Below are 11,101 nucleotides of genomic sequence, written 5' to 3'. Positions count from 1 at the left end.
ATTTAGAATTGTCTTCCACAACAGGGAGAATCACTCTGACTCTGAATGCTACTGTAATAGAGTTACAGAGGTTTGAACACACTGAATTATTTTGCAAACAGATGCCTGCAAAATAGTTCCAGCTGAGAGGTATGAGCTAGAAAACACAATGGGTCCATATTCCATAATAGCCTGAAGTCTTATCTAGTACAGGTTCAAAGTTGATAACAATCCAGAGGGAGCTCCACAAATCATGTAAAACCCAGATTCGGCTCAAACAAGGGACTAAACACGTTTCGCAATTATGCCACATCAATGTGGAACGCCCTACCTAAAGCTGTAAAGGAATGTGAATCACTACCCACCTTCAAAAACACTCTCAAAAAACACCTACGTGAGACTGCAATTCGAAACTGGCCCCTACAAATGTCCTAACCTAGTTGTACAGTAAATGACCAAGTAAGGCTTTGTCAATATTCCAATGTACAGTGTAAAATGTGTGTGTGTCCCCTTCCCAACCCCCCCCCCCCCCCCCCACCTCCAATGTACAGCCCTCACCCAACCCACCCGACCCCACCCCACCCAACCAACCTCCTCCAATGTACAGTTTCTATGCCAAATGTATATACACTCCTTTTCTGGACACTTTTGTATCACAAACAGTACTGTATTTGCAAATCTGATATGTCATAAATGAATAGATGTAGCAGTACTGTCTATCTGTATGTCATGTATGTCATATATGTTATGATGAATTGAAAATGGGGGACCCTGATGTAAACAAGACGAAAGTCTTTCTCTGGTCTGCATCCCCTTAACAATTGTATGTATTGAGCTGTACTGTACTGTACCCATTCTGCAATCTGTTAATAAACTTTTCAATCAATCAATCAATCAATCAATCCCATGGAAAATTTGAAACGTTTTACACATGTTTTTCTCATGTTTGTATCTGTAATAATTCGGTATGCTTATCCAAAATGGCCATCCGGTACAATACATTTCGACGCACGAGCGAGTAATTCTCCAACTTCTTTGACATCTTCTCTCCCTTTATTGTAGTAATCATCCCTCATGTAAGATACCGTCAGCTCCAGAATTTCATTGGCTACAAAAACCAAAGTCAATCATTTTCACCGTCAGAGGTGACTAGTCCGTTCCGGGCCAGGCGAAGCTGGACGTGGTCTAAAACTGATGCTCGTTGGTTGTTTGGTCTTGTAACCCAAGATTGGAAACACATAATAGGTCAAGTAGGGTGCCAATCAAACAGTTGCCATTTTAGCTTTTCAACAACTGTGTTGGTTGATCGGCAATAACACAGCCTAAGCCGACAGATGAGGGCAAAATACTGTGCTGTCGGGCCGTCCGATGCTTAACAGGTTTGAAATACAAGGGTAAATCACTTTTTACAGCACTGGGTGGACAAGATAATTCTACTTGGCCTTCTCCTTTCATGCTCTGAAAGTACATTTTGTTACGGTCCACCAGTTCCTCTTCACTTGCCCCCACCTTTTCATGGACTTCTACCTCCACCTGCTGGACAATACCCCTCACTACTTCTTGGATTCCTTGTGTACTTGTTTATGGTTAGATATTCTATGTTCCTCTGTCATTTCCCTATTGCTAAGTCTCCCTGTCTGCATGTTACCCTTTGTGTTCCCTTGTCTGTTTTAGGTATTATTCTTGTCTTTAGTATTTTGTCCCCAGTGTGTTTGGTCTTGTCTTGTGTTTGTTATTTAGTCTTGTACCCCAGTTTGTTCAGTCTGTTACTATCCCAGGTGTGGCTCGTTCCCAATCAACCCTCATGTGTCAATTAGTCAGGGTATATCTGTCCTGTCTGCCCCCTTCCCCGTGTCGGTTCATTATCCTGTTTATCCTGTCTACACTGGTAACTCTGTATCCTGTATTCTGTTTCATGTCATGGTCCTTGTCAGATTTTTCCCTGTGTTAGTTTTTTTGTACTTTGTTCTCTACCAGCATTTCTGAGGTTTTTGTTCACGTTTTGGAAAATATTTTTGTTTGTTGCATTAAGTCCTTGTTTTGAGTAAAGCTCTATTTTTTATTTACACCCCGTCTCGTCCTGCCTGCTTTCTCTTCGTCCTGACTGCTACTGGGTCCTCCACAACACCGATCCTTAACACATTTCATAATCCTGATTTAGTCAGGGGACAGAGGCTCAGGAGGTAAAGCGGTCATCTGGTAATCATAAGGTTCCCAGTTCGATTCCGGCTTCTCCAGGGCAACGTGTCGAAGTGTCCTTGTGCAGGTCGGCACCTTGCATGGTCGCCTCCGCCATCAGTGTGTGAGTGTATGAGTGAACCTGGGGAATGTGAGACATACGTAAGTTGTAAAGCACTTTGGATAAAAGCACTATATAAATGCATCCATTTACATTTCCTGTAACTGCAAAGGAATATGCCATTATATTTGATGTTATTCAAAGTGGTGTCTTTTGAAGTCTGCCCCCAAAGGCTCAGACTGCATCACTGGATCCAGGAGATATCTGTATCGGTAATGTTTTTATAATTTTTTATTAACCATTATTTACAACAATGGACACTGGACACAAAACAAAATAATTAACAAATATTTATTTTTTTACTTAAATTTGTATTAACATTTATAGACAAACAACACTTATACAATACCTACAATGACCTCAATAACATAACAGTACATTAACATGGGCCCCTTGAATTCGGCTGCGTTCAGCCTCCCAGACCCCCATGAGAGGGCCCCCCCCCCTCTCGCCATCCACCCCTAGAAACCGAGCTCCCCCACATCCCAGGTCCGTCCCACGTGGGACCGAGCACTCAGCGACACGGGTCCCATGAATTTAATTGGGCCAGGCTCAGTGGTGGGGCGAGGGGTGGTACTCCCCCCCACCGAGCCAAGCCCGCTACCTCCCATGTCAACGTCAATGTGTTGGACTCCTCACCCACGTCTGGGTCAGTACCCGGTATAATACCTCTTATCAGGCTTTAATTATATGGCAAGCATAACACCTCCCTAAGGCTTTGCTTATGATGCGCCAGGTCTGTAACCTCCCCAAAGGGAAAGGGTTAATTAAATGGGAAAATATTATTAAAGAGCAAACATGTTATCACACTCAAAGAAAATGAAAAGAAATCAAAAGGTGGGCCCACAAATACCAAACACAAGTCCTATCTTAATGCCGGCATACATTGTTTGGGGTTCCCCTTATGAACTGTAGTAGCAACGTTAACTCCGCCCGCAGGCTGCACCACACTGTGTACGGTGTAATAGCTCCGGAGCATAGATGCTCATTTGTACTCATCCAAAATGGCGGCCTCGCCGCGCCACCGTCGTCCGGAAGGCAAGATGGCGTTGAACGCTCTCGGCGGGGTTGGAGCAGAGGGCAGTGTTGGGCTGAGAGCGTGTGCTGGGTGGTAGCGACCTCTGTCGGTCTCTGAAGGCAGCCGGGTGCAGATCTGGTTGTAGACAGCCGGGGCGGACTGGTTGTAGAGTTGGTGCTGGGTCGACACGCGGATCTAACTTGCCCTCACTCACACTGCAGCTAAACTCTGGGTCCCAAACATCCCTTCTGCTAGACGGGATATATCATAACGCAGGGTGCTCCTAAACACCGGTCCTCTTCGCGCCACGCTGGCGGGGCACCTCGCTAGAGGGAATAACTTTAACTTAAGCCCAACTCGGCTATACCATTCTTATTCTAGGATAACTCGGGGTATATCACTAGGGATATTCAGGGAGAAACATGCAAGGCTCCACTACGAGTACATTCATACGATAACCCGTAATATACTCAGGTTCTATACGGGGCTCTCCAGACACGACCGAACCGGTCCAAGTCCAATGTCGAAGAGGCTGCTTCCTCGCACTTCCGTCCACTTCCTTCTCCGTCTCTCACGTACGCTCTCTGCCTGCCACCGCCCCCTGCTGGCGCCGCCAACTAGTCACAAGGAAGAGGCTGATAGAGTAGGGTCCAGTAATCCTGTTCATAATCCATATTCCAGTGAGTAGAACAAGGAGGGGCGAGCATCATTGTTCGAGAGAATATTAGCGGAGACTAATTAGAATATCTTGGTGCATCAGGGGAGATAGAAAGGCAAGTCAGCACATCTGGATAATAGGTATATTTTCCAGGTTGCTACACATAGATAGACAGAAACATACAATTTACATAGACAGACAGAAACATACAATAGACACATAGACAGACAGAAACATACAATAGACAAACAGACAGACAGAAACATACAATAGACACATACATACTGTAGTGTAGACAGACAGAAACATACATAATAGACCATAGCTGTCAACATTGGGATTGTAAAATAAGGGAGATTTCCCAGTGAGGGAGGGTGGGGGGGTGAAGTGGGGGTTTCCCCCCCTTGGTGTTTTTTTTTGTCAAATCAGTTACGCAATAGTCACTTTTGGTGAGTTGTTTCTATACAATTCACTTATATGACATTTAGGTATGACACAGGACTACAAAAGCATTTAGTATAGAAATGTGTCAACAGACTAAAGCAGGGAACCACAATATTTTGCATACAAATTATGCTGAGCAGAATGTAATATCATAACTGTATATTATTTTTCTTGCAATTGAGCCAATTTTCATTAGGTATGGTTCTGAGTGTGTGTTCAACAGAATGCAGTATCAAAAACACGTTCACAAAAAGTATGGGTTACTGAATGCTGAACTGCACTGTTATATTATCATACTGGCCAATCGTGTCTCGCTCTGCCTATTGAGATATCATCTCTCCAGCACCTACTGTGCCTGTGGAAAACTTCACCTCACTTGCACGTGACCACGCCTACTCCCGTGTGTGCCTCTACAAGATGCCGGAAGTGGTCACGTTTACACCCTTCCATTATCTTTTCCATCCGTGGAGCTGCTCATATGCACTTCAACCAGGTGTGGAACGTTGTTATGAAGCAAAGGGAGAAATTATGCAATGTTGGACTGTCACCAGAAGTACGCCAGCCCCCGGAACCTTCTCGGCACGTCCGGACGTCCTGAATTTTCCTCGTCTCTTGGCAGCGGACCGATGGGCTACGCGCGGCGTTTGGCAGTCGAGCCACGCCGTGCTCAGGTAGGACCGACGCCGACAGGCGTTGGTACTGGCATATTCAATACTACTCGTTGTCTCGTGAGACGACCGGGCGATGTGTTGGCGCGGGGGGGCTGGGTATTGGATGAATGTGGTCAACATGACTAGTTTGTTGAATGGTTTTCCAATTATCCTAGCGCTCGCAGCTGGTGCTAATGCTAATGTTTAGGGGCTCCGTTTTCCATGTGTCCCGCCGGGACTGTCTCCAGTTTTCCCTCCGCTTAACCATTTCATTACTGACGGTCAATCGGTGTCTAATGTTGGGGGTTTGGCTGAGGCTTATTTACCCTTTATACGGGTGGATGGCCTGACGACAGGGCTCAGGACAGGTGTGCATTTATGAATCTATTCATTGAAAATGGGGGACCCTGATGTAGACAGGACAAACGTTTTTCTCTGGTCTGCATCCCCTTAACAATTGTGTGTATTGGGCTGTGGTAAGTGTGCCCATTCTGCAATATGTTAATAAAGTTTTTGTTCATTCATTCATTTATCCCTTACACGGGTGCACAGGTGTGCCGCAGTGGAGGCTATTGCATGACTACTAGTGGAGCAGTGCTTCACTAGTAATAGACTTTGGTCAGCAGCCGCCACTGGTGTTCCATGCTTGGAGAAGCAGGTGGCATCGGTCCTTTGCCCTGACGTGGTAGAACGGTATCCCGCCCGGCCGACGCCAAGAGGCGAGTCGGCCCGGCAGGTGGCTGAGTGGGCTGATGAAGCTTATACCGCCGCAGTACAGAATTTAGCAGCAACTAATAACATTGCTCAATTGGCTGCTTTTCTGTCAAAAATGGTGTCGGGTGGTGGGGCCTTAGGGCCAGCCGACGTCAAAACCATCGCGCAAGTTTTTGAGGTTATTCAGCTTTTGACCCAGCCGCAAGTTACAACCGCAGGGAGGGCTAGGATGGTGTCGACGCTTGTCCACAGGCATCTTTGGTTGGAGCAATCTCCCCTTGAGGAGGGGAGGAGAGTTCTCCTCCTCAGGGCTCCCCTCTCCGCGGATGGACTTTGGTCTGGGCGCGGGCGGTATTTGTCCTGGGCTCCACGCCGCCCCACACCACGCAGCCAGAGGTGAGAGCACGGCCTCGCCAGTGGCTGCGGACGAGGACCCCGGCCAGCGGCCATGTGTCCCCCGCCTGAGATGACCTGGACACAAAGAGAACAGGTTGTCACGGTTCCGACAGCCTCGGCGGCCGAGGGATCGGCTATATTAGATGGGCACGCCCTGAAAAACCGTTGCCATCTAGCTGTGTCTAGCACGCTCTCCGGTTACTCCCCCCCGCTACACTACAGGACTCAAGGCTCTGATTTGTCCCCTTTGGCTGCGGGCCGCATTCTTCCTGTGAAGCGCAAGCGGCCCCACATATCGCTTCTCATGGAGACAGGGGCTGACACCCAGTTGCTAGCTAGGCCTGGGTCTGTCTATGAGAATGCTGTGCTGTCAGGAGACTCCCACGCCACACGTCCTGCGTCTGTGTTTGGTGAGCCTGGTGTTGTATCTGTCGACGAAGCAGGGTTCCCTGTATCTAAACAATTTTGTTAGAGGGGGAATCCTAGGCCCAGGAGGTCGCAGCGTGGGTTCCCCCAGCCCCGCCCTCGCCAGGCCGGGTATTACGTTAGTGCCTCCCCCGGCCGGACGTCCGGCGGTGGTCAGTCAGGCACGCGTAATTTGGATGGTAGTAATATCACTACAGGGCTACGGTGTGTAGGGACTCACCCTATCGGGCAGCGTGGGGACCACACACCCTGCATGTCCAGCTGCACAGCAGGCTGTCCTCAGCGAGCTAAGCCGGGAAGATGCTCAGCGGGAGAGCCTATGTCACCAGGGGTGATGGCCGCCCCCCGTATCAGACCGCCCCTTTCTTTTTTTTTTTTTTTATTGGTCTTTTTCCCCCTCCATTTTCCTCCGATTTTCTCCCATCCCAATGTTAGTCGTATGCCAATTCCCAGTCCCTTCCTGGTCGCTGCGCACTTACCCCCCACAGTCAGATCATCTGGGAGAGTGGAGGCTACCACGTGCTTCCTCCGACACACGTCCAGCCAATCACCGCTTCTTTTCACCTGGCAGCGCGGATTCTCATTGAGAGGGCGTAGCGTGTGGGAGGACCACACTATCCTCCTCACGTCCAATCCGCGCTTAGCAGGCGCCCCGACCGAACTGTAGGAGTCGCTGTTTACAACGACCCGGACCCACCCCGCCAGCTTCTCCCACCCTCTGATACAGCCAATTGTATCAGTGCAGACGGCCAGCCAAGCTGGTGACAACCCCGGAGCTGTGAGCTGGATTCGAACAGGCAAATCCAGCTCAGCTCCGGGGCTGGTGACGAACGCAATCTCCGCTCGGCCACCTAACCGCCCGCAGACCGCCCCTTTCTGTCGGGGTCCCCCCCTTGGGTGCCATTGCCTCGTTGGTAGAGTCAGGGTGTGATATCCCGGCTCCGCGAGGCACCCTGCTCGCGCGGTTGGCGAGACCAGGGTTGACAACGCACAGCGGGAGGGACCGGGCCACATATCTACGATTCCTAGCGGACCAGCGCCAGTTGGCGGCTACAGTAGTGCCATATGTCGGTGTGGATGGAGAGAACGCTGAGGGCGGCGCTTGTGTTACAGTTTGCACACCCCCGCCCTCCGTTTTTGGGTTTGGTACAGACTCTATTGCCAGAGTCCGCGGCAGTGACAGCCCTGGCCGAAGAGATTCGTTCTCTGGTGGCGAAGCAGGCCATCGTCGTGGTCCCATGGGAGGATGCGATGAGTGGCGTTTACTCCCGATATTCTCTGGTGCCCGAGAAATCGGCGGGGGTTGTCAGACCCATACTGGACCTGTCCCATGGAAGGTTCAGAATGTTGACCATCACCCACCTGTTAAGCGCTGTCAGGTGGGAGACTGGTTCACCTCCATAGACCTGAAGGATGCGTGTTTCACATCCCGATCTTCCCTATAGGACATACCTACGCTTCCTGTTCAGGGCTTAGCGTACGAGTACCAGAGGCTGCCGTTCGGCTACTCTCTGGCTCCTCGCATCTTCACCAAGTGCGTGGAGACCGCGCTGGGGCTTCTGCGTCGTCAGGGGATACGAATTGTATTCTACCCTGGACGACGTTCTGGTCCTCAGCCAGTCAGAGAAGATCGCCAGGTCTCATACCAGGCAGGTGGTGGAATTCCTCACCAGCCTGGGTTTTGCTGTAAACTGGAAGAAGAGTACTCCTCTTCCCAGTCAACGGGTGGAGTACTTGGGCTTGATTCTAAGCTCAAAGTCTATGTGGGCATCCCTCTCAGAGCGGCGGCGAGAGGATATTCTCGGCACGCTCGGGAGGTTCCGTCCTGGCAGGATGGTTACGGCACTGTCCGTGATGCGCCTGCGCGGTATTATGGCATCTGCTCAGGCTGTGGTCCCTCTTGTCCTCCACTTCATGAGGAATTAGGGGTGTAAAGGTACACAGAAGCCATGGTTCGGTACGTACCTCGGTATTGCGGTCCCGGTTCGGTACGATTTCGGTACAACAGGAAAAAAATTTATAATTATTATTATATATTTATAATAATTATTATAATTATTATTATTAAATATAATAATATTCTATAGGCTTGCCGTAGTAGTCAGTGATACTGGTGTAATCCTGTGTTCAAGCATCCACAGAGTAAATTAATTGCCTACTGCACCTTTAACAACAACTTAGTTTCAGTTTCACTTATAGAGAGGATTTAACTTCACGTGAAGCCGAGACTAAAGAATACTAGAGAACAGATGACATGTTACACAACAATGGCAGAGGATTATCAATATTTTGGATTTAAACACAGTAGCAGGCAGCAGCAACTGGAGAGGAGCTCAGATGATCTGGTGGTATGTTGTGCTTTTATTTTTTCTCCGATCAGCTGTGAGACTCCGCGGTCCGCCGGAAAAGGTTGACGTGTGTGTTCGCGCGCGCGTGTGTGGCGCACGACGTCTCAAGCCTGTGGAACGTTCTCTGTCTCCGAGTTGGGACCTCCAACTGGTCCTGGGACGGCTGTCGGAGGCCCCGTTTGAGCCTCTTGAGTAGGCGCCATTGGATCGACTGTCTTTAAGACCACGTTCCTTTTGGCCATCACCTCCGCTAAGCGCGTGGGTGAGCTGTGTGCTCTCTCGGTGCGGTCTGAGTGCCTGTCTACTCGGGCCGATAGCGGTGCTTCTCTGAGGCCTAATCCGGTCTTCGTGCCAAAGAATATCCGGAGCTCTTATCGCTCCAGGGATATTGTGCTTCAGGCGTTTCACCCTCCTCCTCACGCTAGTGAGTTGGAGGCAAGCCTTCACCTGTCGTGTCCTGTCCGTGCACTGAAGGTTTACCTTAGTCGCACGTCGGATCTCAGGGCTTCCGATCAACTGTTTGTTTGTTACGGTGGCCCTCGCCGGGTAAGGCGCTGTCCAAGCAACGCCTGTGACATTGGTTGTGCGAGGGCATTGCCCTTTGCTACATGTTGGCTGGACGGGTTCCCCCCGCGGGCGTCAGGGCACACTCCACTCGTGGTGTGGCGGCCTCCGCTGCCCTGTTGGGGGGGGCCTCGGTGGAGGACATCTGCGCTGCGGCCTCCTGGTCCTCCCCGAGTCCTTTAGTTAGGTTGGACATGGACATGACTGGGGGTTCTGTCTCCCAGGCAGTCCTGAGGTCCGGGACCTCTCCTGCATCCCGCCATCAGGTGGGCTAGCAGGTGTGGACCGCGGAGTGCTGTGTCACACATGGTCCCGCTTGCACTGTGCGTTCTGGGGTGCCTGGTTCCCCTTTCGCACATAGGTCGTAGTTGACTGCCTCCCCCCCTTCGTTAGGACGGGCGGGTGGACGGGACTCCCCTCCTCCCTGGCGGGGGCTTACGGGCCCTCAGGGGGTGCATTTGACGTGGCCACGCGTCCGCTCTGCCCCTTTTGGTCTCATAATGGCAGAGCGAGACGCGATTGGCCAGTATGATAATATAACGAAGGTTATCCTATAACCCTAGTTATATGAATACTGGCTGAGCGTCTCGCTCTTCAGCTCCCTGAGGTCCCTTGGATGTTTTCCACGTATGGAATTCGATCTTGGAAGGGTGTAAACGTGACCACTTCTGGCATCTTGTAGAGGCACGCACGGGTGTAGGCGTGGTCACCTGCAAGTGAGGTGTATGTGAAGTTTTCCACGGGCACAGTAGGTGCTGGAGAGATGATATCTCAATAGGCAGAGCAAGACGCTCAGCCAGTATTCATATAACTAGGGTTATAGGATAACCTTTGTATAATCACTAAGCCATTGTAAGACCTTACCTGTGTCCCTGTATCACTTGTCTCTGATGCCCTTTGACAAAAAAACATCCCTATGTCCATTTTCCTTTTTTTAGTCATGCCATTTTTTTGTGGCATATTTGAGTTAGTCACCTAGTAAAAGTGAGATAATTGACAATATCAAAACATGCTACGGCTGTACCGAATAATTCTGTTGTGGAATATTTAAAATGAGCCGTGACAGTAAGCTGTAGAAATTGAGATTGAGTCAGTTGTTATAAAAATATAGAAACAGCAGTGTTTATGAGCTTTTGAAAAGCAAAGTGCATATTTTTCACAAAATGAACCAATGAGACACTAGACGATTGCATGTTAGTGTGAAAAATAATAATTTAGTGTCCCTGTCATTTACAGTTAGCTAGCTAGGATAACTGAAAACAACGTGAGACCTAGTTAGATAGCTAATGTTAGCTGGAGAGTTTGAACTATCTCACCCATTAATTAAGGCTATAATAACCATTACTAAACAGTAGCTTTTACGCTCTACTTACCACTGTATTTCTTTCTTTTATCCTCCTCATCTTTTTCTGCTCCAGATGGATAAATCCTCTTCATTTTGCTTGTTTATTATACATAGGTATTGCTGGCTCAAAGTTTCATTTACACGCAAAGATATATATATTTTTTAAACACAAAGTGCCATGGGGCCCCTACTGTCGTTTCATTGCATATCATCCATTTGAATTGCGGTCGCTTTTGTTGAGTACAGCCATTATGTCAGCC

Source organism: Notolepis coatsorum, assembly GCF_963971535.1.
Source record: "Notolepis coatsorum genome assembly, chromosome: 2".
NCBI classification, from domain to species: domain Eukaryota; kingdom Metazoa; phylum Chordata; class Actinopteri; order Aulopiformes; family Paralepididae; genus Notolepis; species Notolepis coatsorum.
This window is presented reverse-complemented; position numbering follows the sequence as displayed.